We start from the raw sequence: 26,616 nt of genomic DNA, 5'->3' as shown, positions 1-26,616 counted from the left end.
TAATGTATATATGCACACACACACAAATAGTGCACACCCACAGAAAATCCCTGTAATAGAAGGGGCAACAGGATATGAGAAACGGGGTCACATCACCCACAAACATATGTATAGTTTCTGCTGAGTATTTTTTTCATAAAATGCTTATCTGAATTCCTCAACTAGCCTATCACGTGCAGTAAAGGAGGAGAAGTCACTAAAGTAATAGTAATTAAGCAGCTCATCTGGACTTAACAGCCAAAACCAGTAGAGAACATGTCAGAGCAGCACTAAAACACTGAAATCCCTGTCACAGTCAGATACACATGCACAGATTAACCTAAACCAACAGCCCAAAGCTAGTATCGTGTGTGTTGCTGCAACAACCTGCACTATTCTGAGTAACTAATTTTTATGTATTATATATAGAACCCTGGTTGGAATCCAGCTGGTGGCCGGATAGGTGGATTTCCCACCGGAGCATTCGCCTAGAACCACACTGTTGTGAGCCCCACCCCTTCATCTTTCATAACATCTTCTAGCTTATGGCATCTGGTAAATTTTTGAAGTGCTGGCTGACAAGAAAAATCTTAAAATCTTTCCAAGTAAAGGTTAAGACAGTTTCTAAGAGCTCTCCAGATTTAACATAAAATAATAGAGCATAAAACCTGAAAATACATAGGAAAACCATTGCACAGGCAAATTATAAAGGTCGGATCACAAACTAAGCAGGGGGGAAAAGTCAATACTGCCTGCTTGTACTGTGTCTGACTACTTGACCTGCTTAACAGAACTATTACGGTGAGAAGCTTCTGATAGATTATCAGGTTCTTGAAAGTGCTCCATCTGGAAATTAATAGGTCCATATTAAAAATACTCCACAACTCTGGCTGGATGATATACAATAGGCATTGCTGTAGAAACACACATACACGCACACAAAGTTGATTATGGTCTTGCATCAGTATAAAAATCAGGAATAACTCCATTTAAGTCAATGAAATTACATGGATATAAAATTAGTGAGTTCAGAATCAGGCCCTGAGCCCCTGGGGGAAAAAAAAAGGAAAAAGAATCCTCAGACAAAATTTAGTAGAGCAAAAAGGCACAGTGCCAGAAAATGCAATCGCTTATTAAAGAGGAACAAGTCTGAACCACAAAAGGACAAGGGCAGCTTCTTACTAATGAGGTTTTGACAGCTTGCTGTATTACAAGGCATTGAAAGAGTGCCAAGAATTAGTGAGCAGATTCAAACACATCATAACCAAACTATGAAATGGCAGGTGTTTAACACAAATATTGCTCTAATTACACCTACTGTTTATAGACAGTTATCTTTACAGTAAACACATCCAGCAAACAGACAACTATATGTGGGGAAGTACATAGGTGCCATACATTTAATGATGAAACTGCAGATTATGGAATTTCTTCTGCTTTATGAACATGACTAATCTCTACCAGATGCTATTTGGCCACAAGACAGTATTCAGCATCTAGAAAGCTTCATTTATTTTAAAACTCCAAGAATTGGGTTCGCTAAGATAATTGACACCGTAGTACAGATCTGACATACACAACACACAAATATCCCTAATGAATAAAGTGCACATCTCTCAAAAAATGTTGTACTTGATCATGTTAATCTCTGGATCATCTGTCCCAGACTCAACACGAAGAGGAACAAAAGTGTCATTTTTAAAGTTATTTTTAAAAGGTAGAAGAATAGATCTCTGTATAGAAGTAAAGGTGAGGTTGGAAGTACATGGGCAGTGGGACAGCATGTTGTTTGAACTCCACAACTAATTTGTTTGAGACCCTAAGTATATATTTACTTCATTGGAAAGAAGTCAAAGCTGTCATAAGCAGACTCATTAGGCCGAACGGTAAACTGGGATTTTAGAATTAGTAACTTTTCACTATGCCAGATTCTCTCTTTGATGATCTGCTTCAACCTTACAGTTTTAAACATTGAACCCAAATCAGAGCTAGGTAAGGAGTACTTGTGGCACCTTAGAGACTAACAAATTTATTAGAGCATAAACTTTCATGAGCTATAGCTCACTTCATCGGATGCATACAGCGGGAAATATAGTGGGGAGATTTTATATACACAGAGAACATGAAACAGTGGGTGTTACCATACACCCTGTAACAAGAGTGACCAGGAAAGGTGAGCTATTACCAGCAGGAGAGCAGGGGGGGAAAAACCTTTTGTAGTGATAATCAAACTGCTGGAAATGGCCCACCTTGATTATCACTATGAAAAGCGAGATCTTTCCAAGGGACAATGGCACACAGACAGACCCTCAGACATGCACCCATGAGCCCTGGATTGTCCTAGAACTCCCTTCCTTAGCTTCTGGTACAGAGGGCCAGGATAGTAGCAACTCACCTCTGCATCTTCTTCCAGACACAGTTTCTTCTGGTGGGCATCCATTGGCTGAAACTATATCCCTTAACCACTCTGTGACTCACTTTCTCCATATCAAAAGTGAGGGGGAGGGTAATAGTACTGCCTGCTATACCGGGGAGTTCTGAAACTTAAATCCTTATTTTTTGGAAAGTTCTTCGAGGTACTTGGATGGAAGGCACAACAGACTTACCAACAACTATGTGCCCCACCTGAAACTGGGTGCATACCCTAATTATTCTTTGTCATTGTGATCCATTTTTTTACAAAATATCTAAAACCAAAAGTACATGAGAAGTAAGTCATATTGCTTCTCATATTTAACAGTGTGTGTCACTTTTATTGCACGCTAACTAAATGCACTGTTTCGTGTTTATGTTTTTATATATGCACACACAAAGTGAATGTTTTCACTGTTCACTTTAACAATTTTACTGTTTTAATATTACATCTAGGCACCAATGTAATAAAAATTAACACAAAAATACTCAAAAAGAGTGTTTGTTAAAGATATTTATTTTATACACATAAATGTACATTTGTGGTTGTTTTGTGGGGAGACGGAAGGAAGAAAGGGTCGCAGTGGTTCCTGGTAGTTTTCTCGAGAATTTTATTTTATCATTTGGTCAATGCAGGCGCTGTTATGTGCTAGCAAACGTCACCGTAAAGTATGTAAATACGAAAGAGAGAAAATGGATCTAATTCTGCTCTGTTACAAAAGAGAATCTAGTTTAGTATTATCATATTACAGTCGTGCTACACACTACTAAAAATTTTAAGCATCTCAAACTACAACCACAAAATGTTGTCCTCTAGCTTCATCATCACAGCATAGACCATGTTACACCAAGTTTATGGACAACTAGGTTAAAGTAGCTATAAGAAATTTAACAATATTTCTATTAGACAAGAACACCAAATTGAAACCATTCTTGAAAAAAATGCTTAAGCAATTACTACGTTTTGTTTTTTGCAAGCGACCAAGGGCAATATTTTTATTAAGGCCACAAGGTCTTTGAAAACAGTGTTTTATTTTCAGGCCAAAAGTCAAACCTGGCAAATGCAGGTGAGAATCTATTGACTTCACTGTGACTTGACCCAGGTCTAAATTTGGCCAATTGTGCAACAGGCATTGGTTACTCTTGTTTTCTATGCAATAATTTACTCCAGTAGTTTACTTCAAACAAACCACTGTATAAATATGGCAACTATTTTTGGTTTTTATGGCTGCACCAGTATTTTAAAAAATGTGGACGCACAATTAGTTTTTATGCCAAAGTAATGTTTTATTAGGAGACATGGTCTTATTTTGTAGCAGTGAGCAGATTGTTGAATCTTGACCTTGAGTTCAGTACATGCTGTACTAAGACAAATAAATTTGCAGAAGCTAAACTCATGTGAAACTTTACCAAAATGACCTAGCTAAGCACACTGACTCAACTCAAATTGATTAAACTGTTATGACCCCAAAGATGCATGTTTGTTTATTTCCCCCCCCCCCCCCCCCCGCCAACCACCACAACCCATTACTCATTCCAGAATGTATTTTGCCTGAAGCTACAATCTAAGATAAACTCCTGCACTCTGCATTCAATTGCGAGGCGATTACAAGGATTACAATACATAATGCCTTTGTTTCAATAATTGGGGGTCTGGATAGCGATAGGAGAAGAGAATGACAAAGAGGAGGGATGCATATACAAAGATATTGATGTGACCAGTTACTAGACAACATCAAATTACTTAGATCTTTTGAGCAAGAGAAAATGTTTGCTGACAACACACATATTTAATGGGAAAATAATCTTTTCAGTTAGTGGAAAAGATCAAAGCTATCAAAATGTCCAGAACTGACATCTTGCATAAACAGAATTTATAATAGTTAAACGATGAGAATTCAAGTAAATAAAATACATGGCCCCAATCCTGAAAAAAAGTATCAAAGTACTTGATTTAAAGTACACAGACTTCAGTGGGACAACTCACTTGTGTTTGCAGGATTGGGTCTCATTTGTTAACACACTCGGATGTGTCAATCTACCAAGCCAGTATCAGCCAGCGTTTAGAGACATTTGTTTATAGACAGTTATCTACATTCTCATTTCAGCAAATCACTCTGTTTATCATCAACTATGTGTCTAACAAAAATCAAATTAGTACTTCCTTAATATTAATATCTGTGGCCAGCTCTATGGATGACAGAAGTTCTGTAATTTTACCTGATATTCCAGAAATTTGGTTTAGACAATTCGTACAAAATTCTATTCTCCCACAACCCCCAACAAAAAAGGAAAAAATTCATAACGAATTTGGGAGGGCTTCTGAGGACATGAAGTGTCACCTCAGAATAAGAACTTAAACAAATAAACATTTTTTTTTAAAAAAAAGACCAGATATCCCTACAATGTATTTTGAAATAGGGAAATCTGTAATATGCTATTTAGAGGAAAAAGGTTTTCAAATCGAATGACAAATCAATATAGACACATTTGAAAGCAGCAAAAAGCAGATTTCACGGAACCTTTGCCAGTTTAAGACGGTGTTAGGGTGGTGTATCAATTCAGGATCAGTGAACAGAGAATTTATTAATTAAAGAGGCCCATTTCTTTCAACTATCTATTCAAGTCTCTTCTGAAATCCCACTTCTGCCATGATATCTAAACAAAATTTGCTGATGCACAATGGCAAATTTAAGGGGTAATTAGAAATAAACAATTTAGTAGGCTGTATAAAGTAACAACCCTGCCTTACCAAGATGTGGCCAGTCACCAACTGGATCACTTTACTTACACTGTGCACCCCTTGCTCCTCTCCTCTTCAACTTGTGAGCTTCTCTGAGCAGGGACTGTACCTCCTTTTCTATTTAGGATGTGCCTAGAACAGTGTGGTGCTACCAAGTAGAGTTAATAATCCCATGAGAGCTTATTAATGTAGACTGTATTTCAGTACAGTCAAGAATTAATTAATTTTATTCTATGAACTGTGTTATTCAATTAACTTTGGCCTGAGGGGAAATATTGTTAGCTTGACTCCTTTACCAGACTTCATTATACTGAACATGATAAAGGGATTTTGGCAACCATTGCTATTTCTCTATTAATCACTATTTGAATACATTTTATAGTATTGTAATTAAACCAGTTTAAACAGCAGCAAATCTTCAATTACAGTGCATAACTCAAAAGAAATTCCCTCAATAGCAATGAAGGTAAGAATCTCTTTCAGACATCCACAAGACAGAAGAAACAGGAGTTCTTCTTAGGTTTCAACATTGCACTGCAACTTTCCGTAAAAGGAAGAGGCAGCTATTAACTGTTCACATGGTTTTGGACACAGCAAATGACACAAGTAACACCACCCTTGCAAGATATGCAATATTACCAGACTTCTCAGATGAAAAACAGCTATATTCTCCCACATAAAATATGTAACCCAGAGCCCTAACTGCCCCTCAATTCTACTGACTGGAAGCATTTTTTATTGGAGTGAACAGAGAGGGGTGGAAAACAAGAGCTGGCTACAGAGGCGCGCATTCTGTTCCCCACTGAGCTTTTACAGATGAATATGGATTCCTGAAGTTTTAATACAAGTTGTCAAAAGTCTGAGCAGGCAGTCCCAGAAAACTGAAAGACAACTCCTTCATCTCCCCTAAAGCAACATGTAATGGAACAGAACTCAGCTGTACGTTGCACATTGAAGAACACCAACACACAACTCCATGATCGCCAGAGTATTCACAACACACTAGCACATCCACCTCTCTCTCACACGCTCCTTTTCTTTCTTTGTTAGCAGCACATCTCAAACACTGAGAGAAAATCATCGGAGGCAAAATACACCGTTTAGACTGGGTTCATATCATATCCCTAAAAATATAAATGGCATTCGAGTGTCTTAAATTAAAGAAGGAGGGGAAGGAGCCAATCTATACAGTGAAACCTCCCAAAAATGTATTCAGTAAAAAAAAAAAAAAAAAACCTTTGGCGGTGGTCTCTGTCCATTTTCCAGAGGACAAATGTCCACATCACAAAAAAACACCAACACCATAACTGGCTCTAAGGAACCGGCAACCTTTATCAAGCCTCAGCAGAGAGGTCAAAGACTGATTGAATAGGCACAGAAACCAACTACTATCTCACTTCTCCAGGAGTTTCCTCCATGTCATTAAGGCATACTGGCAAGGAATGGGAGGAAGTTTGCTGCATCTCTATTCTAGTTTTGAGGGCTGTCAGTATAGCACCTTTCACAGGAGCGAACTTTACAGAGACAAAATTAAAGGCAGCTCCTAATCAAGATCGCATAATCTGAACGTTACAGCAGAATTTGAAATCCAAACCAATATCCAGCTCCATATTTTGCAAAAAGGCCTCTCTTCCTCTCCTTATAGTGGGATGGAGCAGTTATTTCTTAGCATATAGTCAATTGCATATTTCTTAGTACATAGTTAATTGCCACTTTTCATTTGGTATTAAATAATTACATCTCTTTTCAGCTCATTTTATTTAAAAGACAACTTCTCTTGTAAGTGGCATTTTCTCCAACAAAATCAGTCTCTACCCAGATGGGGTTTTGCTTACAAAACTCCTGAGCGGGCACTAGTGAAAGTGGAGAATTTCTGAGAACCAAAACAGATTGTGTCTCAGGTCTCTGACTGGTTTTCCCAGTGTGAATTCCATCATGCTTTACTTATTAAAAGACAGGCTTTGAGCTCAGATCAGAGAGAAACAATGGGATGGGATGGAATGAAAGGGACATCAGGGACATCCCCCTTCAAGAGTGACTTCAATTTTACTTGGTTTACTTACTAAAGCACTAGACATTTGACCTCAAAAGTTTCCTTGAAGTCTAAACTGAGGGCCTTCCTTCAATAAAAGTTCTATGTGTTCAAACTCTAGTTAATTAAGGTAAAAGGTCAAAAGCATGTTATTAAAAAAAGAAAATCAGATCAACCTCCTTCATTTCCACCAACCCTGCTGCCCGCATACCGTTCACTCTCAGGGCTCAGAGACAGTTATTAAAAAGGGGCTCTGGTCAAGCTTCCAACTTTCTGTGGATATAAAGGATTTTCAAACCTTTCATTTTCACAAGCATTGTACAGATATTCACCTTCTTAATATAAAAGAGAGTACTTGTCAAAGCAGATTACCCAGGGTATAACTGCTCTGTGAAGAGACCATCTTCTGTGCCAACCAATTTACCGTTTCTGTACAAATTAACCCCTATATTTAATTTTGTACCATGCACTTTCTTCCCCCTTCTGCATCCCATCACTTGTTCTTTCTTGCTACAAAAGCAGCTTTCCCTAGTTATTTCATAAACAAAATTTACCCTCACATGCCGTAATATTTTTCCACAACATGACAATCAACAGATGATCTCAGACTGAGGGATGATTTACATCAGTTGCATTCACAGCTCAGCTTTTGCTCAAAAATGACATCAGACAAACCTCTTGAAAAGGACCTTTGTGGCTAATCAAGGAAAGAGCATTGTCCTGGCAATACTGTGCATACTATAAAACAGCATCTTTTCCTGACCAAATACATTCAGCAACAAGTTTACTACAAACTGGAGAGACTTGTATTTTGAGCAGCCTCCACATATAAGCCGAATAGTTTCACTGACTCTGCAAGGATATTGCTTTGTCTGAACACAGGCACAATTGACTGTTCCTTCTTTATTGCTGTTGTTCAATTGGTTCTTTAAATAATCATCTGCCATTTATCTGCTAACTTCAACAATGCACCATAGTACAAACCAGGGGGCCACTGCTAGGAATAGGCTCATTAAAGCCAGTGGGACTACTCATATAAATAAGGGTGTGCAGGACCAGGAATCAGGTTCTCAGAACAATCTCATGTAAGGAGAACACTCTGAAGCAACAGTGAAGTGGTCATTGTATTATGAGAAGAAAACACTATGAAATATCATCTGAGCTATAATTCAAGTATTGTAATGAACTCAAAGAGCCCTCAACATTTTATTCTCTCTTATACAGAAGGCTTTTCCATGTGTCTAATCATTCCGTTCACTAGAGTTACCAATTTTGGTTGGACACATTCCTGGAGATTTCCCTCACATGACATAATCCTTAATTAAAGATTAATCTTTAATTCCTGGACGTTTGGCAACCCTACCATTCACCTGTCTTTGGACCCCCTCTATTTCGTTTGTATCTTTTTAGATAGAGTGACCGCAACTGAATACAGTATTACTTCAGGTGTGGGCATACAGCTAATTTATATAATGGCATTGTATTCTGAGCGTGCCTTTCTATCCCCTCTTTTATATAACTTAATGTTTGTTTTGACTGCTTCTGTACATAAAGAGGCTTTCAAAGAGCTATGCATGATGACACCTAGACCTTTCTCCTGAATGGTTTATTTAAAACAATGTTGATGAGTAGTTCAAATTACTCCTTTGCATTTGTCATTGACTTCAATGGGAGCAGAATTAGATTAACACAGATCACTTTTGAATACCATCCAAGATTTCTGAATTAGATATTTACTGTTTATTAGGACTCTCTGAATGCTTGAAATGAATGTTATTCTTCCTGCAACATGTTAGCATACAATGGTTTGTTTTTGCGGATGATTCATAAGTAAGAGAACACTGGCTCTGCTTTTAAAAAAAAAAAAAAAAATCACAGCAGCATTTGGGCAAGGGGATTTACCCTCCCCCAAGAAAAGAATTAGATAGCAAGTGGTATTAAGAAAACAAATCGGAATAGATTTCCTCTTTACATGCCTTGACAATGTTCCTTTAAGATACATGGAAAGTACAAAGAGCACCTTAGAAAAAGGCTATAAATCTCAGTGCTAGCATGAAATCATCTTAAAAAGTCTCTTCCGAATTATAAAAACATCCCATCATGCATGCAGTAAGATCAACAATAGCATATCTGATTAAAGAAAATAATTTTCTTGACTGTGCTTTCTGTGTACAAAACAATTATTTCCCTTCCCTTAGGGTATTAAACCAGATTTTTATCTCTAAGAAGTCTATTTCCTCAGTAACAGAAATTCAGACCTGAACAGCACATTTTACCAAGCTCTATGTAGCTTGAGGATACATTTTGAAAGGACAAACCCAGGGTACTTGATTTGATAAATGACATGAACTCAGAACACAGTTTAGAAAAATGCATTAAACTGCAGCGTCGGACTGAAGACTGAAATCCACTAACCGCTGAATAGGTACAAAATAGGCAACAGCAGTTCAAGTTTCTCCACACTGTCCCAGCGTGCCTGAGCCCTGGCCTTCAGAAATAAAAGGGTCCAAAACAGTCCAATCTCTTTTCCTATTCAGATCTGGATTCTTCAGTTGAAAGAGCCAACATTCAGCTGTCCACAATGACGACCAGGTTCCTATCTCAAGCTGAGTTTCCAGAGTTCAAGTTTTTCCCTCCATTACACATCTGTCAACACTGAACTTTATATACCATTATGTCAGTCATTCATCTAGCTTGGTTAAATCCCTCGTAAGTTCTTCACAGTCTTCTCTGGACTTCACTAATCTAAATAACTGTCATCTCAAATTTTGCTACCTCACTGCTCAACCCTTTTTGCAGATCATTAACAAATACATTAAAAACATGGGAGCTATCACAAAACCTCAAGGCACCTGGCTGTTAACCTTTTGCTATGATAGAATTGGCCATTTATCCCTATTTCTTTTTTCCTATGCCTTAGCCAGTTTTTGATTATTTACACACAGAGAATGCAAATTTCAGAGAAGCTTATTCCGTGACACTGAAGCGTTTGATTCTGAGCTTCTTAAAAAGGTACTGATGGGCTGTAGTTTTTAGGCTTTCTGGACACATACAAAGAGTGTCCAGGTTACAGTATGTTTGGCAATGGGATCTAAAAAGGGGCTAGATCTTGTTGCATCCGATGAAGTGAGCTTTAGCTCATGAAAGCTTATGCTCAAATAAATTTGTTAGTCCCTAAGGTGCCACAAATCCTCCTTTTCTTTTTGTAGATCTTGTTGGTAACTCTAGTATTGTGGTAGCACTTAGGAGCCCCAGTTATGGACCAAGGACCCCCAGCGTGGTCAGTGATGTACAATTATTGTTCAGGCAAACCTTGGATTCAGTTAAGGAAGAATGTCAGATGTCTTAACGTCATATGTTGGGTGGCCCTTTCTTCATTTGGGGAGTTCACTTTATCCATCATGTGTTAAGTTCAGGATGGGAAGAATGAGAGCAAAATCCCCTTGTTCATTTAGCAGTGGAGAATAGGAGACTTTCTTTGAATGTCCAGAATATCTTCAGCTTTCATTTTAAAAAATTAGTATTGCACTGGTTCATATGTATAAAGTGGTCTTCAAAGTCTGCACGCTGCTCGAGTGCATTTGCTAATGCTTGGAGCTCTTCCCAAGCAGCTTCAGAAATGCTGGATCTGTATGTTGCCACAGAAAACAGTGCTGCACTAGTTCATGCCTGGAGGCTAAAAAATGTGTTTGCAGTGTTGTAGTCATGTTGGTCCCAAGAGGTTAGAGAAACCAGATGGATGAGGTAGTAAAACTTCTGTGTTGCTCAAAAGTTTGTCTCTTTCAACCACAGAAGTTGGCCCAACAAAAAAATCTCACCTTGCCCACCCTGTCTCTCTAACAAACATTTGGTCAGTTTCAATGTTGCTATTGAGGACTCTGAGGGATGCTGTGAAACAGACAGCGGGCATGTTCCTTGCATTCTGCAGCTTAGGAAATCTTTGAGCTGAGCTCATGTAAATATCAGTTTGGAAGTTAATTTGTCTGAGCGTCTTCTTTCCTCTTGTGAACAGTCCATAAACTGGATGTGACTTTTTTCTTAAAATTAGCTTGTTCACTGTATTATGTTTCTGAGCTTCTTGGTGCACAGGCCGTCTCTTGCTATTTGGAGTGCTCAGCATGACCAACCATGAGTCCTGGATTCAGTCCTCTGGATGCTACTGCAATAGAAATACTGGTAAATGGTGAATAGTCTTTCCGAGCCCTATTTTGAGCCTACTGGTTTTCGCAAACTGTTCACATAAATATCTCCATTTACTGTTTGGTCATTTTAATGACATAGTCTGGTTTTTGTCCTGTGCCTGGGTGATCCAGCCACTGCAATTAGTAGGGCCACTGAATCTCCCCTGGGAGGTGCAGTTTAGGGGAAGAGATATAGCAGGGATGAAGAGGCTTGTGACTTCTTTAGGACAATTAAATATTGTACCTGCTGTATTATGTATAATATAGCCAAATATAATCTATGTATGTCCACTCCAAATTTAAAAGTAGCTAGGCTCCTTAAGTGAAGGAGTGAGAGAAACAGTACAAACCAGACCTATTGGTTGCCTCTCTAGGAAACTTTACAATCAATTTTCTCTTGTCACATGCACAGAAAGTTATTGTGTGAATGTTATTTATATCTCTAACAGTAAATAAATGGTTTTAAAATAAGGTGTTGGAATGAGGACTTCTGATAGGAATATGTCTATTTGTACACATATTTTTGCATGTCTAAAATCTTCTCCCCAAATTTTCATGTGAATAAAAATTCGTCAACAAGATGTTCACAGGAAAAACAAGCAAAGAAGGGTCTGAACATGGTTGGCAGAATTGTGAGTCAGTTTTAGTGAAGGTGCCTGTGAATAGCTCTGAAGAAGCAGTCAGTGAAGGGGAATGGATGGACAGAAAGGTCCCACTTCCCTTCCAGCAGTTAAAAGGAAGGAGGTTAGTTGTGGGACTTGAATTTGATCAGACCCATACCTATTGTGGACTGATCTGAAAGTCTGCACCCCTAACTTTTGGTGGTAGGCTGGTTTGCAGGTATAGATAATTGTGCACATGTGACGGAAGAGGAGAGGGCTTTACTTAGTTACAGTGCTAGTCTTTTCCTACTTGGTAGAACATGTTACTACGTTGGCTGTAAGCAACTGCAGAATCCAAGTTGTTGTGGAACTACAGCCAAGTGGGATGCAGCACTAACTTTGTTTAGGGCATGTCATGCAATAAGTACCAGGCGACTATGGCTATTGTCCGATAAGCCTGAATGCAATGGCGTGTGTGTATGTTCCTTTCTGAACACCTCAAAGCAAACAAACAAAAAGCTTGTTTCAGGAAGAAGAGGTACTTGGTAATTTAGACCCCAGTATCCTGTGCAGTGCCCTACTGAAGTCACAGAGGGGATCAGCCTGGGTGCAGTGGGTCAGGCACATAGGTCCATTTTGGGGCCACCTGTGAGTTCCAAAACCAACCGTATGAGGAGATTTTAATTTTCCTTTTGTTCTCTGGATCCCTAGGACTCCTTTGCACTCTGACTGTATCTTCACAATAAAAAAAATATGTTTTACTGGTTTCCCTATAGCGCTTTACATTTACGCTTTTGTTGAGAACTATCATGACATCATTCTGAAGTGTGCGCACATGTCTATCTCCATCCATGCAAATGTTCACTGAATCCCATGGGGAGAGTTTGAGGTAACTGCCATTTTAAATATTTGTAGAGAGTTAAAAACAGTTATCGTAGTTGCCCCTGATTTTTTTTTAAACCGTTTTACACTTTCTTACCCTTTAAAACGTTTTCCCCTCCTCTCTTGCTGTGTGAAGGACCCAAGCAAACAAGCAGGAACTTATTGACTATACTAGGAAACAGTGAAATCGAATACACAGGTAGTGCTGTCAACTAAAGACTTCTGGTGTTACAAGTAGTGTTGATTTTAAAGATGGCTGTATCCCTCCAATTTACTTTTCTGTCAGACTTATCTTTTTTGAATTCCAGGGAGAGCATCCTCTAAACTTTCTGATCAGAATGCTTGCCAATTCTGTCTATTCTATGGGCTAGGGAATTTTAAAGTTGGTTTACCTAAGAACTAAGATTGCTCAGTTGGGTGCATGCTAAAAAAATAAAGTTATCTTCTTGTTGTTGTTGCATCCTAAATAATTGCACGATTGTGCATAGTCTTCAGCATGTGGTAACTTGTTTTCACACATCAATCACTTGCTAAATTGAGAACTAAAATTAAAGAAATACATGTTCCTCTTTCCAGACAAGCTTTGGAACTGATCCACATTTAAAAATCCTGAACGTACTGAACGACCAGCATGACCTTCCTGATGATAAAAATGAAAACTGGCCTCCTGCTTCAGCTTTCTAGTAAATGTTGTTGGCAAATGAAAGGTGGGGCACAACTGGCTGAGTCGTGGCATTGAAGAAATTGAGGAAAGCAAAGTATGTGGCAGAGGGGTGGGGGATGGGAAATCATCCCTTTAGACTGCTTTTGATCTTTAAAAAGAAACTAATGTCAGCAACCAGTCTTGATTTTAAGTCTGGTACTATAGCCAGGACTTATTAGTGCCCATCAGGAGCATGTGAGATGAACAGTAATGAAAGTAATGAAGTAATGAAAATTTTAATTTGCAAGCCTTGGGATTTTGGTTGTTCTGGGCCACTTGGTTTGCTGGCCTTGTATTGTGCCAAAGATCAAAGGTATGATCTTCTTTCTGGGTCGCTGCTGTTCATCAGATAAGTTTGTTTGCGGCCTTGGGTGGAGGGAGGGACATGAGAATAGAGAATTTAAACCAGGCTATTAAGATAATTCTTCTTTATTGTCAATTGTTAATTGTTGCCAAACTTTAGCCAGCCTAACTACACAGAATACAGTACTGCAGAGTTACTTAAATGAGCAATTAACTGGACCAATGCAAATGTTAAACTAATATTGCACCAGAAAATATTTTCATATTTCCAGTTTGTTTTGAGAGGCTGATAAAGTTACTGTGTCTGCAATAGTGTGAGCCTGAAACCCATTAAACAAAGGTCTTGACAGTCTTCAATGTACAGCTATAGCAGGGAGAGATTGGCAAATGTCTATTTAAGATAACACGAATTAAACTCCCATTTGCACACCATGGTCAGGGTCCATGTAAATCTATATTCAGATGTTACATTTGGGATTTGGCTTGTTTTAATTCTGGACCTCCTTGACTTCAGCAATTCCGATTATTGTATTTTGTGGTAGTTTATTCTGCCTGAAGATTGAACAGCTGGTTTGTGGATGTGGAAGGAGAATGGTGTATTTGCTTTAGCTGTGCCCCCCTCAAGGCTGTTTAGAGAATTGTGATATTCTGTTATCATGCAGATGTAGATATCTAATGAAAAGGATATAATCTGAATGTTTAAATGCAAATTGGCTCCAAAAGAATGTCAGTGAATTGTTCAATTAAGAAAAAGGGCCTCTAACCTATGAAAGAAGCATGATTTTTTTTTTTCACTTTCTCTTTGAAAGGTTAGATTAAGAGTGAGTTTGCAAACTTCATATAAACTACTATACATGTCAGGTCTTGCTGCTTTTTCATACTGAGAAATGTTGGAGAAGGGAAAGAACTTCCTGATCTCTTCCCATTCTCCCTATGTGTGAACATTTTACACCTGGGAGTAGGGGATTTGTTTGCCTTCTGTTGTCTTAACTTTGCATAGAAATAAATACTGCTAATGGTAATAATTCTCGAGTGCACTTAGACTCAAAAACTGTAGCTAAAAGTTTGACATTTTTTCAGTGAATTCTACAGGATGACTATGTTGTGAATAGTATTATTTCATTTATTCTAAATGTACTATTCTTTAAATTGCATTGATTAACTTCTTGTTTTCAGATTATCGGTCAGGATAAAAAGTAGTAACTGATCGATTTTTCCATGGCCTTGCAAACACTTAAGCACATTATTTACTTTATTCTCACAGATATTCACATTGAAGTCAATCAGAGGGAGCAAGAGTGTTACCTGTATGAGCAAAGTTGCACACTTGTTTGAGGCTATGGCTACACTGGCAACAGAACAACAAAACTTTTGCCTTTCAGATGTGTTAAAAAACACTCTCCCGAAAGACAAAAGTTTTGCCGACGATCAGTGCCGGTGCGAACAGCGCTTTGTCGGCAGGAGCGCTCTCCTGCCGACAAAGCCAACACTGCTTGCTGGGGGTGGAAGATTTTGTCAGCAGGAGACCCGACAAACAGCAGCTACGCTGTGCGCCTTTTAGCGGCACGGCTGTATCGACACAGGCGTGTCGCTAAAAGCTGCATAGTGTAGACATAGCTTCAGAGTTTGCAAGACTGGGGCTTTAACTTATGCTGCAGACCTATCTTCAATGAGCTATCCATGGTGACTATGATGAGAATTTCCATCCCTCCCCATCCTCTCCATGTTCCTTCAAATCCAGAGTCCATCAGCAGATACCCGGAGTTCTGATGTGTTTTCAGCGGTTTATTTTGGAAGTATGAGCAGCTTTCAAAAAGTGCCAGAAACTGTTGCAGATTCTGGAAGCAGCATAACACGGTGCTGCATTTTTCTGTTTTTATTGGCTTTTATACAAAAACTACCCTTTTTATTTTAAGTTACTAGGCAACCACGGACAAAAGTGACTCCCTTCAATCAGACTGAAGGAAAGATACTTAGTTTCCGGTAATGAAATGCAATCTATGCATTTTGTAAAAAAATTCTTAATTGGAGTTCCATCTATGCTGGCAAAACTGTACAGTCTGGTGTCAGTCAAAACCGACAAACAAACCTTTAAATGATCCAAAAGATCAGTGTAGATGTTAGTTATACTACGTCTTTCAGGGCAGTTAAATCACAATCTCATGGGCTGAGCAGTTTGTGTTGCCTTCTTCCAGTATGGTTGGTTTTTTCTTTCCCCCCTCCCCCTCTTGTTTTCTTGGTGGTTCTTTTTCTTCACATTTATATCTGACTAGCAGTACATCAAACAAAAACGTTCATCTGGTCTGACTGAATCAGCAATATTTGCACCTCCGATAATGAAATTTAATTTTGTCTTGTTTAAATGATAGTACATTAATCAACAGTGAAAAGGACTAGTTTGAAGAACAAGTTAATCTTTCATTGAGTGTCAGTGAAATATGGGGGAGCATACATTAGAAAAAATCTAGTCCAGGTTAATTATAGCTGAAAGTTGTTCTGAACTGGTAACTTGAGTGATAGCTACTCACACAAGGAGAGAGACTAACACGGCTGCTACTCTGAAACAAGAAGAGAGGTAATTCTCAAATTAGTCTTACGTTATTTTGATTTCTGATGCTATTCTGACTGGTTATTTCCCCCCCCCGCCCCCGCAACCTGTCATGCAAAATCTTTTATACTCTAGTAATTAACATGAAGTGTAGAACTATCAAGTAAACCCTGAAAAATGCTATTAAGTTTAAAGCAATAAACATTACCCCAGGCAATGTAACCAAATTGTCCATTTACATCCTGCATTACAGCTTCCTTACCACATCAAAGCAACACCCCTACCATTTAACACAGCTCATCTCACAACTACTTACACATTGTAAAAACCACACCTAATCTCTCTAATGAATCACTCAACTCCTACCTGTTCCAATGCCTGTGTTGTATGAGAACCACAAACCACCCAAGAAAAACCCAGCTCATATAATTTACCTCTCTGTTCTACTATCCAGACTGTCAAAAGAAGAGTCCCGCGGGTCTAGGAAGATACAAATAAAAAAACCACGTTGACTGCACCTGACCTGAATAACGGACAGATATCATTGGTAAAAGAGAATCACAATTTTAAAAAGTTATGTCCCAAGAAAACTTAGCTGATGCAAACTGAAATGCTGTTTTGCTTTTCGTTACCCACAAAGGGCAACCATGAGACAATTTGTTAATGCACCGGCACTGCTGGCTGAATGTAGCAGTAACAGATATATGTACGGAGATTTAACTGCCAAGATCAATCCCTCAGCCCTTCTAGAATTCCCAACTATGCAGCTAGACCTGAAATTTGCAGGCCTTTGCATTCTTCTGCACCATTGATTTAAATAATTAATATTTGTAGTCTAATAGAACACTCATTCTGGAGGGAAAGGAAAAAATGGACATAACTTCAAACAATGTAACAACATTAAGTCACCAGTGTCACCACTAAGCCTGCAACGACGGCTCAAAACCAAACTTCAGCAAGGCAATTCAATGATTATTATGCCAGCACCAATGACAGAGTACCTTGCAGCTGAATCTACACATGATAGATCAACTGAAATTCATGTGGAACCTTTACGGATGCCTAGGGCCCTACCAAATTCACGGTCCTAGGATTTTAAAAATAGCAAATGTCATGATTTCAGCTATTTAAATCTGAGATTTCACGGCGTTGTAATTGTAGGGGTCCTGACCAAAAAGGAGTTGTGGGGGGGAGGGTTGCAATACTGCTACCCTTACGTCTGCGCTGCTTTCGGAGCTGGGCGCCCCGCTAACAGCCGCCACTTTCTGGCCACCCAGCTCTGAAGGCAGTGCAGAAGTAAGAGTGACAGTATCCCCTAAAATAACCTTGCGACCCCCCTGCAATTCCCTTTTGGGAAACCCTGCAACCCCCCCCAATTTGAGAACCTCTGGTCTCCCTGTGAAATTGGTATAGTGTAGGGTAAAAGCACACAAAAGACCAGGTTTCACAGGGGGAAACCAGATTTCACAGTCAGTGATGCGTTTTTCACAGCCGTGAATTTGGTAGGGCCCTAGCGATACCCCATAATAACAGACAGAACAACTTCAAACAAAGAAGCAAGACATGTTATGCCCATATCTTTGTGCAACAGGAGGATGAGCATATTGGTTCTCTTTCATCCCACATGCACACCCCCAAATAAAAGGAGTAGTCAGAGTGAGCTATGCAGTATCAACCAGGCACTTCAGGTATTGGTTACTTATTACTGCAGTTGATATATGTGTTAAGCTCAGTAATATTAAATAGCCACCAATATCTAGTAAGAAATCATAATACATAGGTCTATATTAGGGCTGTCGAGCGATTAAAAGAATTAATCGCACGATTAATCGTGCGGTTAAACAATAATAGAATACATTTATTTAAATATTTTTGGATGTTTTCTACATTTTCAAATGTATTGATTTCAATTACAATACAGAATACAAAGTGTACAGTGCTCACTTTATATTTATTTTTGATTACAAATATTTGCACTGTAAAAAACAAAAGAAATAGTATTTTTCAATCCACCTAATACAAATACTGTAGTGCAATCTCGGTCATGAAAATTGAACTTACAAATGGAGAATTATGTACAAAAAAAATAACTATTCAAAAATGAAACAAATGTAAAACATTAGAGCCTACAAGTCCACTCAATCCTACTTCTTGTTCATACCTTGCAATGCCGGCTACAAAAGTGCCATGCAAACGCCTGTTCTCACTTTCTGGTGACACTGTAAATAAGAAGAAGGCAGCATTATCTCCCGTCAATGTAAACAAACTTGTTTGTCTTAGCGATTGGCTGAACAAGAAGTAGGACTGAGTGGACTTGTAGGCTCTGAAGTTTTACATTGTTTTGTTTTTGAGTGCAGTTATGTAAAAAAAAAATCTACATTTGTAAATTGCACTCTCACGATAAAGAGATTGCACTACAGTACTTGTATGAGGTGAATTGAAAAATGCTATTTCTTTTGTTTGTCATTGTTACAATGCAAATATTTGTAATCAAAAGTAATATAAAGTGAGCACTATATACTTTATATTCTGTGTTGTAATTGAAATCAATATATTTGAAAATGTAGAAAAATATTTAATAAATTTCAATTGGTATTCTATTGTTTAACAGTGTGATTAAAACTGCGATTAATCGACAGCCCTAGTCTACATATAAAGTGAGGATTGAATCTCTAAGTGCAAAACTCACTTAACTTGAGCTTACAACCAACATCTCCATAAGAAAAACATATAGCCATAGTCTTTTTTTTAATCCAAACAAGAGCCAGCCATCTTCAAATGGCCAATAAGTTCCAAGAACAGTCTTTGCTTACTGCTGACATAGGACAGGTTGCCAACACATCATTTTACATGTCCTTCCTAAAAAGAAAGAAAGAAAAATACTTAAAAATGGAAGATAGTATGGGTTCCCTTTGCCAAATTTTACCATTCTCTTAAATCTCCAACGTGTTATGCAGAATGGCCTCGATTTTGATTTCAATCCCATTTTTTTGTTGCTTTCTCCTCTGTATATTATAGGATGAGATTTTTTTTCTAGCACACAAAGAAACTAACATTCATTAAACCATATCTGAAATTCACCCTGTGCAGAGACGACAGGTTTCAGAGTAGCAGCCATGTTAGTCTGTATCCGCAAAAAGAAAAGGAGTACTTGTGGCACCTTAGAGACTAACCAATTTATTTGAGCATAAGCTGCTATAGCTCACGAAAGCTTATGCTCAAATAAATTTGTTCGTCTCTAAGGTGCCACAAATACGCCTTTTCTTCCTGTGCAAAGAGGTTCATACAGCACTTCAGTCCCTTAAATAAGGACTGAGTAGGATTTAAGTGGTGCATAGACCTCCTCTAGCTGTATTTCACTCCACATGATTATCAAGATCATCAGCACCCTTTTCAGTAAGCTTAAAAAAAAACAAAAAAAAAACCGAACCAAAAAAAAAACACATTTCAGAGAACTTTGCCTGTTAGTCAGAAATGGAAGCAGAAAGAAGATACTGGACTTGCAAACTTTGTACCAACACATTTTTAATAACGGGTAAGATAGCCTCCAGTTTGTATGTAGCATGCCAAATTCAAGCTTAAATTTTTTTTCCCCCAAATGCTTGGTTCTATGATGTTTAACAATCTTAACATTGGTACAAAACTTTAGTGTACCACTCAATCCTCATTGCTACAGACAGCCCAAACAGCGTTCCCTCTAATATCATTTATAGTCTAATTTTTTGATGTAACTGCAAACTGCTTTCTTGTTCTCTGCTCATAATATTTCCACCGAACAGACCACCTATATAGCTGCTTGCGTGAGAATCACAGGCTATGAAACTGCAAGGAACAATGCTTAGCCCTGCTTTGCCCTGTATTTCCCCATTAGAAATGGGGTAATTTTAGGCATCCAACTTCCCTGATAATATTTTTAAAAATAAGTGTCTGCACATTTGCCAGTGCAGGATTCTGTCCAGGCCATTCATCCCAAAATTGACCTAAACAGAGTCAGAGGCAACATGGATATCATATCCGCAACAGATGTCTGCGCACACTGTCAGAAAGAGGTAAAGCGTGCCAACCAACCAGGATCTTTTAACCTGAGCAGACAAGTCTAAGGGTAATGTTTTCTTCTGTCAGAAGTAGAAGAAGAACATTTGTTTTCTTTTTAACAAGAAATTCTTCTTTCCTCTAGAGTAAACACCACTTGAACTAAACTACTCACAGTTTTATACCCACTAATCTAATTGCCTGCATTGTGGAGGTCAAAATGAATGTGGACTTTCTAAGAGGAGGATGCAGGACATACAGCATGATTAGCAAGTTGGTCCATGCACAGCAAACTATCTCTACAGAAACTTTGAATAGGTCATATTGACTTTAGAAAGAATATTGTTCCACCATACAGAAAAGCAGAGCCATCCTGGTCTGAAAATGGAGAAGCCAATTAAGAAAGGAGGACCTATAGACAAATTGTTGTCATACAAAGTAGACTTTTCATGGTCAGGTTACAAATTTGTAAAGTAATATTCGCATTCTCAGAAATATTAGAACATATTTTAATTCTAGAGCATATTCTTCCGCCCACCAATACCCATGAATCTGGAATCCAGGGATATAGTTAATCAGCTTGGGGCTACTGGTGGGGAGGGTGGGAACAGAAAGGGAGGAGGAAGCGGGCTGGAGATATTAGAGCAGACGTTTTTCAGACTTTTCCCTGTTTCTTCACTAAAAAAAACAAACACACACAAAATACTGGACTGTTTCGTACGTTAACATTTTGTTATAGCACAAGTGCTGAAACAGCGAGAATGTACTGGCAATATTTGCACTTCTTTTAAAAGCAGTTATACCACAAAGATTAACCTAAACAAAACCCAAATCCCTCGAAACACAAACAGCAGTCTTTTTCCTGTGGAGTACTACTTTCCTTTCTGGAAGCAATCTTGCCTTCCTCACCTAAATCCTAACTTGGGGCTTGATCCAAAATCCACTGAAGTCAAGGAGGGTGTTGTCATTGACATTCATGGCCCTTGGATCAAGCCCTTTAAAGTTTCTTAAAAAAAAAATAAATAAAAAAATATATAAATATATATAAATATATATATATATATATATAAAAGTTCCCCAGTTACTTGAAAATTTCCAGGACAGTTCTTACACTGCAATACTGTAGAATGTAATGTTTATATAACATTGCCTAATAGCATATACAGACACACTGTTGCAAGACACACATGGTGAAGGTTGTATTTTGACTATTACTTAAAATAGCTCATGAGCAAATTTCTTGGGAAATAATATGGATTTTTTTTTATATCATTTAATTCCGACAGCTAAAATGGGTGTGTCAGCCCAGACCTCTTCCATTCAAAAGGGAAATTATAACAACCTGATATTAAAGGGGCCCTTTCAGTTCAAAATCTAGTCAATTAAAAGAAGAGTTTCTGCTAATATCTACAACCACATTTTCCTATTTTTAGAAGTCTTTTTCTCTCCTTTGCTGCTGTTTAAAAGATCCTCACAAACAAGAGCGGAACCTGTGATGGGGCGAGGAGGGGGAGAACAATGAAACTGACTATGGACAAGATGTTAATCCACAAAGTAAACACACTGAAAAGACCAGACTTTTTGTTCAGTTACATGTTTCTTATTTGGGTATTATTTTTCACAACTGCAGTTAAAAATGGCACTTCTGTCTGAAGTTTTTGAATTTGACAGTGTCCCTTAAAAATACATACAGCTTTCATTCCCTAAAGAGAAACAGCTGAAGTTGACAAACTCAAATTATATTCTTATTGCCATTTTTCAAAGATACCAGTCCCACTGTGTAACTATTTCATTCCTTGGGCTTCTTCTAGGTGTTCCTGACCCACAGAATCAAGTATGTGTGCAAAGTGGACACATTCTTTCTTAAGATCCAAAATACCTTGTGTAGTTTTGTAAAATTATATATATATTTACATATAATCAGTCACCATATAGGACTTCTGCATTTACTGCTTGGGCACTGTAATATGGTTTATAAAAAGTTAGCATGGTGACAGGACACCACGTAACATTGCCCAACCCCCAGCACTTAAGATTTCTGATGGAAATATCTCACATCTGGAAGTTAATGAACAAAACATCTGGGAACTGAAAGAGACAAAATGGTGGAACAATCCCAAGGAGGAAAGCTGCTTAAAGAAATATTATTCTATTGGTTTAAACGAGAGACTTCTATTTAACTTTGGCCACATTAAATTCAATGAAAGATTTCACAAAACCCCTGTTACCTTATGATCAGGCCCTTCTGAAGCAATTCACTCCTCATTAGGATACTCTGAGCTGTTCATCACAACTGTGTTACTGTCTGCCCTATTTAAACCCTATGTGCATTTACAAGTTCCAAACAATTTCTCCTTCAACTCTGCATGATAGATTTTCTAACAAGCTTCATCCCTGTGCTGAGAATGCTTTAATAGTTGTCCAATTTTCTCTTTGCATATCTTAGGATGAAAACTATTTTTTATATTTATAATGCACTGCAAAACTTCCCAGTGACAAATATTTCATCTTGACTAGATCTCTTAGCACCTCTTAACATAAGTTAGTTGTTGCCTACTTGCACAGATCACTGGTTCAGTTACTAACCGGACTCAAAAGCTGTTTTTCATTTTTAAGTCATGTGTTTTGAAGTAGAGGGGAAAGGAAATATCACTAGTCACTTTTCTCCTGAAGTTTTTCTTCTCTAACTCTCTCTGTATAGCTGATAATATAAAATGATTCCAAGGAGTCTGTGACTAAGAGTTAAGCACCCAATTTCCACTACCCCACCAATGAAAAAATGAATACAAGGGAACAACATCAAATGGCAGAATTCAAAAAGAGGGCTCTCTGAAGTACATTTAAATGTATTTCCTTAATTATTTTGGTTAAATGCTAAACAAAACAAAAACCACACATATACCACCCAAGATCACCAGATCCCTTGAGTCATTAACATGATTTACAGGTTTGTATTACAGTAGAACCTCAGAGTTACAAATACCTGGGGAATGGAGGTTGTTCGTAACTCTGAACAAAACGTTATGGTGGTTCTTTCAAAAGTTTACAACAGAACATTGACTTAATGCAGTTCTGAAAATTTACTATGCAGAAGAAAAATGCTGCTTTCCCTTTATCTTTTAGTAGTTTACATTTAACACTGTACTGTACTGTAGTTGCCTTTTTGGAGGGGAGGGAGGTTTCTGCAGCTGCCTGATTGTGTACTTCTTGTTCCAAATGAGCTGTGTGGTTGGCTGGTCAGTTCGTAACTCTGAGGTTCTACTGTAAATACAAATCTTAAGTATGGACCTATCAAAGGGGTTATATAATTGTATATTTATAAATAAAATCACAGTGAACCAGTTCTGTATTGAGATTCCAACTAATGTCAGTACCTAATCCGTTGCTGAAACCACTGGAATATTTCATTTTAATGATACAGTACACTCATGCTAGTAGAAGGCTGCATGGCATGCAATTTTGACTGCCAAATTGAAACATGATTCTCAGACCTTAGTAACTCATTTTAAACCAAATGGGACAACGTAACAAACCTGACTTGGCATGAGAGAGTCTCTTTCTTTCCCAGTAGTTTCGTCTAGGCGAAGTCAAGTCACAGCCAGCCAAAATTTAGACAAAAAGTTACAGAAAGTATGTCATCTACTGAAGCTCAGAAGCCATATTTTCTCAAACTTTTAAAAGATTATAGCAGTGAGGGAAAAATATCAAGACAGTTTCTACTTCTCAATCAACAGATACCAGGGATCTTTGTAGGAAAAGTCAGGGGATGTAAGAAAACTAGGAGAAAGGCTCCATGATTAAAGGCTGGAGCTTGCATATGCGGAAGACAGCTCATATCAATGGGAGTTTGGGGAGGAGAAATATTGATAAAAGAGCTATCAAAAGAATCTTCTATTGAATTTCCAGGCAGAGAAGTTTCCAAGTCACCACAAAAAGCAGGAGAAAAGTAGAAAAGGGGAAAATAATGGGAGGGAAAGGAACAGAAGAGGTCTCTCCATCTCCTGTTTCACTCTGGTTCTACTCTCTCTTTCTTCTCCTTTCGTTTAACTTCAACCCTTTTGTCCTCAAACTCTCCTACAGCTCCCTGTTCTCTCTAACTTGTTCATACGTCTGCATTCCCATCTGCTCTTCATTCACTGAACTATAGTCCCTCCTCTTGTCCTTTTACAAGTTCCACTAGAACATTCAGAATGTAGTTGATAATGTTGGCAACAGGGTCTCGGTCTCTATTGAGCCAGCTTTTCTTTTAAGTGACTGATAGGAAAAAAGAGGTGGCAACCACTGAAGTAGGACTTTTCAGTGTGTGTCTGGTATAAAGAAATCCAGGGACATTGCATGGAAAAGCTGGATTGGTCCTAAGTAAATCAATGCTGGCAGCACTATTAATGTCCATTAATCAAAGAAACCACCATGACTTATTCCAGGCAGATTTTTAACTGTTTTGATCATTATGTTAGTCAAGAAGAAACAAGACCGGTATAGCAAGATTGCCCATTAAACATGATTAGTGGCAAGCTATTTACAAGACAACACACTATATAACATACACAGAGAGGAATAGGTGATACGCACAAACACCATGCTGTCTATATTCATACATACATGCACCAATAAATTAAGCAGATCAAAGACTGAGATACCAAAATAGAAAACACACATATTTGTTTTAAGAGTGTACGGATCAAGAACCATGCCGGTAGAATCTGGTCTGTCAAGGTCTCAGCAACATGGGTCACAGCCCTGCCCGGGGACAGGAGAGATCCAGGCAGTGAAAGGGTTAACCATTAAGAGCTGGAGCACCTCACCTGTATCGACCACCTCAGCCAGGATGGAAGTACTAAGTCTAGGGCAGCTTCACTCTTGGGCATCACAGGCCATATGGCATCAAGGAAAAGACACAAAATAAACTCTGAGCCATATCCCTCCAGCGCAACAAGCCTCTACCAATTCCAGCCTCCAACTCAAACCTAGGTCCCGCCCCTCCATTGGATCTCCCTTGGCCGCTCGGAGCTCAGAGCCCAGCTGCGGCTGGGATTACGAAAGGGGAATAACGCAGTGAAAAAAAAAAAAAAAAAAAAAAAAAAGAATTAAGCTCAGCCCTTAGGATCGGCTCGGGGACGCGAGGCAGCGACCAAAACGGGGAAAGCCACGTTCCTAGACAGAACCCAGCGGCCGAGAACCCGCCAAGCGCCACCCGCCTGGAAGCCAACACGCGACCGGGTGGATTTCCACAGCCCGCCGGCGGCGTGGGGCGAGCCCCACTTCCTCCGTTACCCTTGGACCCGGCGGCGAGACCCGCCCACGTGGAGCCCAGGCGCGCAAAAGCCGCCGGCGCGTCCGCAGCTCAGAGCTGGGTCTGGGCAGCCGCGGCTCCTCATTCCCCAGCACGGAGGGCCGAGGGGACCCGAGGGTGACCAGAGGTCCCGATGTTATAGGGACAGTCCCGATAATATTTGGGGCTTTGTCTTATTTAGGCGCCTATTCCTTCCCCCCCACCCCCACCCGCTGTCCGGTCACCCGAGGGGAACCCCACCACCCCCAAAAGCCATCGCTGGCTTGCACAGCTGCTGGGCGGGGGGTTAGGGTCAGACCCTGGAGCGGGGTTTGCTCCGACCTGATGCGAAGAGGAGCGGCTGGAGAAGAGAGGCGGGGGGGAGATTAAAAGCAGCGGCTGCCCAGGGCGCAGAAAGGCGCGTTACGGACGGACAGACAGAGGCAAACCCGGACAGTCTCCCCGCCGGGCTCCCCGCGGTTACCTGGGCTGGCCGAGCTCGCCTCCTCCTGCAGACGGCCGGCCGGCCGGACCCCGTCCCACGCGGGGCAGAGAGACCCAGCGGGCGCCGCTCCGCCTGCAGCCCGCCCGGTGCCGGAGTCCCGCTGCAGCGCCCAGCCCACTCACTCTGCGGCGGGAGAGCCGCGCGGGGGGCGCGCCCAGGCGGGCTGCAGCGCCAGCGCCATCCTCCGCCTCCTCCCACCCCGCCGGGCGCCGCGAGTGGGGCAGCGGCTCTGAGCGCGCGGGGCTGCGCTGCGCCGGGGCAGTGGGGCGCCGCCTGCTGCAGGGCCGGGGGGGTGCACGGAGAGCGCCCCCCTCCTCCGCCCTCCGGCCGCCGCAGGCGTCACCCTGCCCGCCCCCGCGATCAGCTCTGCCCCGCACGTCCCCCTCCGGCTGCCCCCGCGATCTGCCCTGCCCCGCACTCCC

At 39.8% G+C, this 26,616-nt stretch overlaps 1 protein-coding gene across 5 annotated transcripts in view; it reads right to left on the bottom strand.

Annotated features, from left to right (window-relative positions):
- Positions 1-26,329, bottom strand: part of LPAR1 (lysophosphatidic acid receptor 1) — a 105,487-nt gene extending 79,158 nt beyond the window's left edge. For 2 of the 5 annotated variants that reach the window (XM_074953508.1, XM_074953503.1), the window contains exon 1: positions 26,174-26,329. The gene's annotated coding sequence lies outside the window, so the exon portion shown is untranslated. Of the gene's footprint in view, positions 1-19,198; positions 19,221-23,950; positions 24,137-25,222; positions 25,631-26,173 lie in introns of those variants that run through there. The other 3 variants (XM_074953504.1, XM_074953505.1, XM_074953506.1) reach the window with 3 other exon arrangements.
- Between the last annotated feature and the right edge of the window lie 287 nt (positions 26,330-26,616).

Source organism: Natator depressus, chromosome 5, assembly GCF_965152275.1.
Source record: "Natator depressus isolate rNatDep1 chromosome 5, rNatDep2.hap1, whole genome shotgun sequence".
NCBI lineage: Eukaryota > Metazoa > Chordata > Testudines > Cheloniidae > Natator > Natator depressus.
This window is presented reverse-complemented; position numbering and strand designations above follow the sequence as displayed.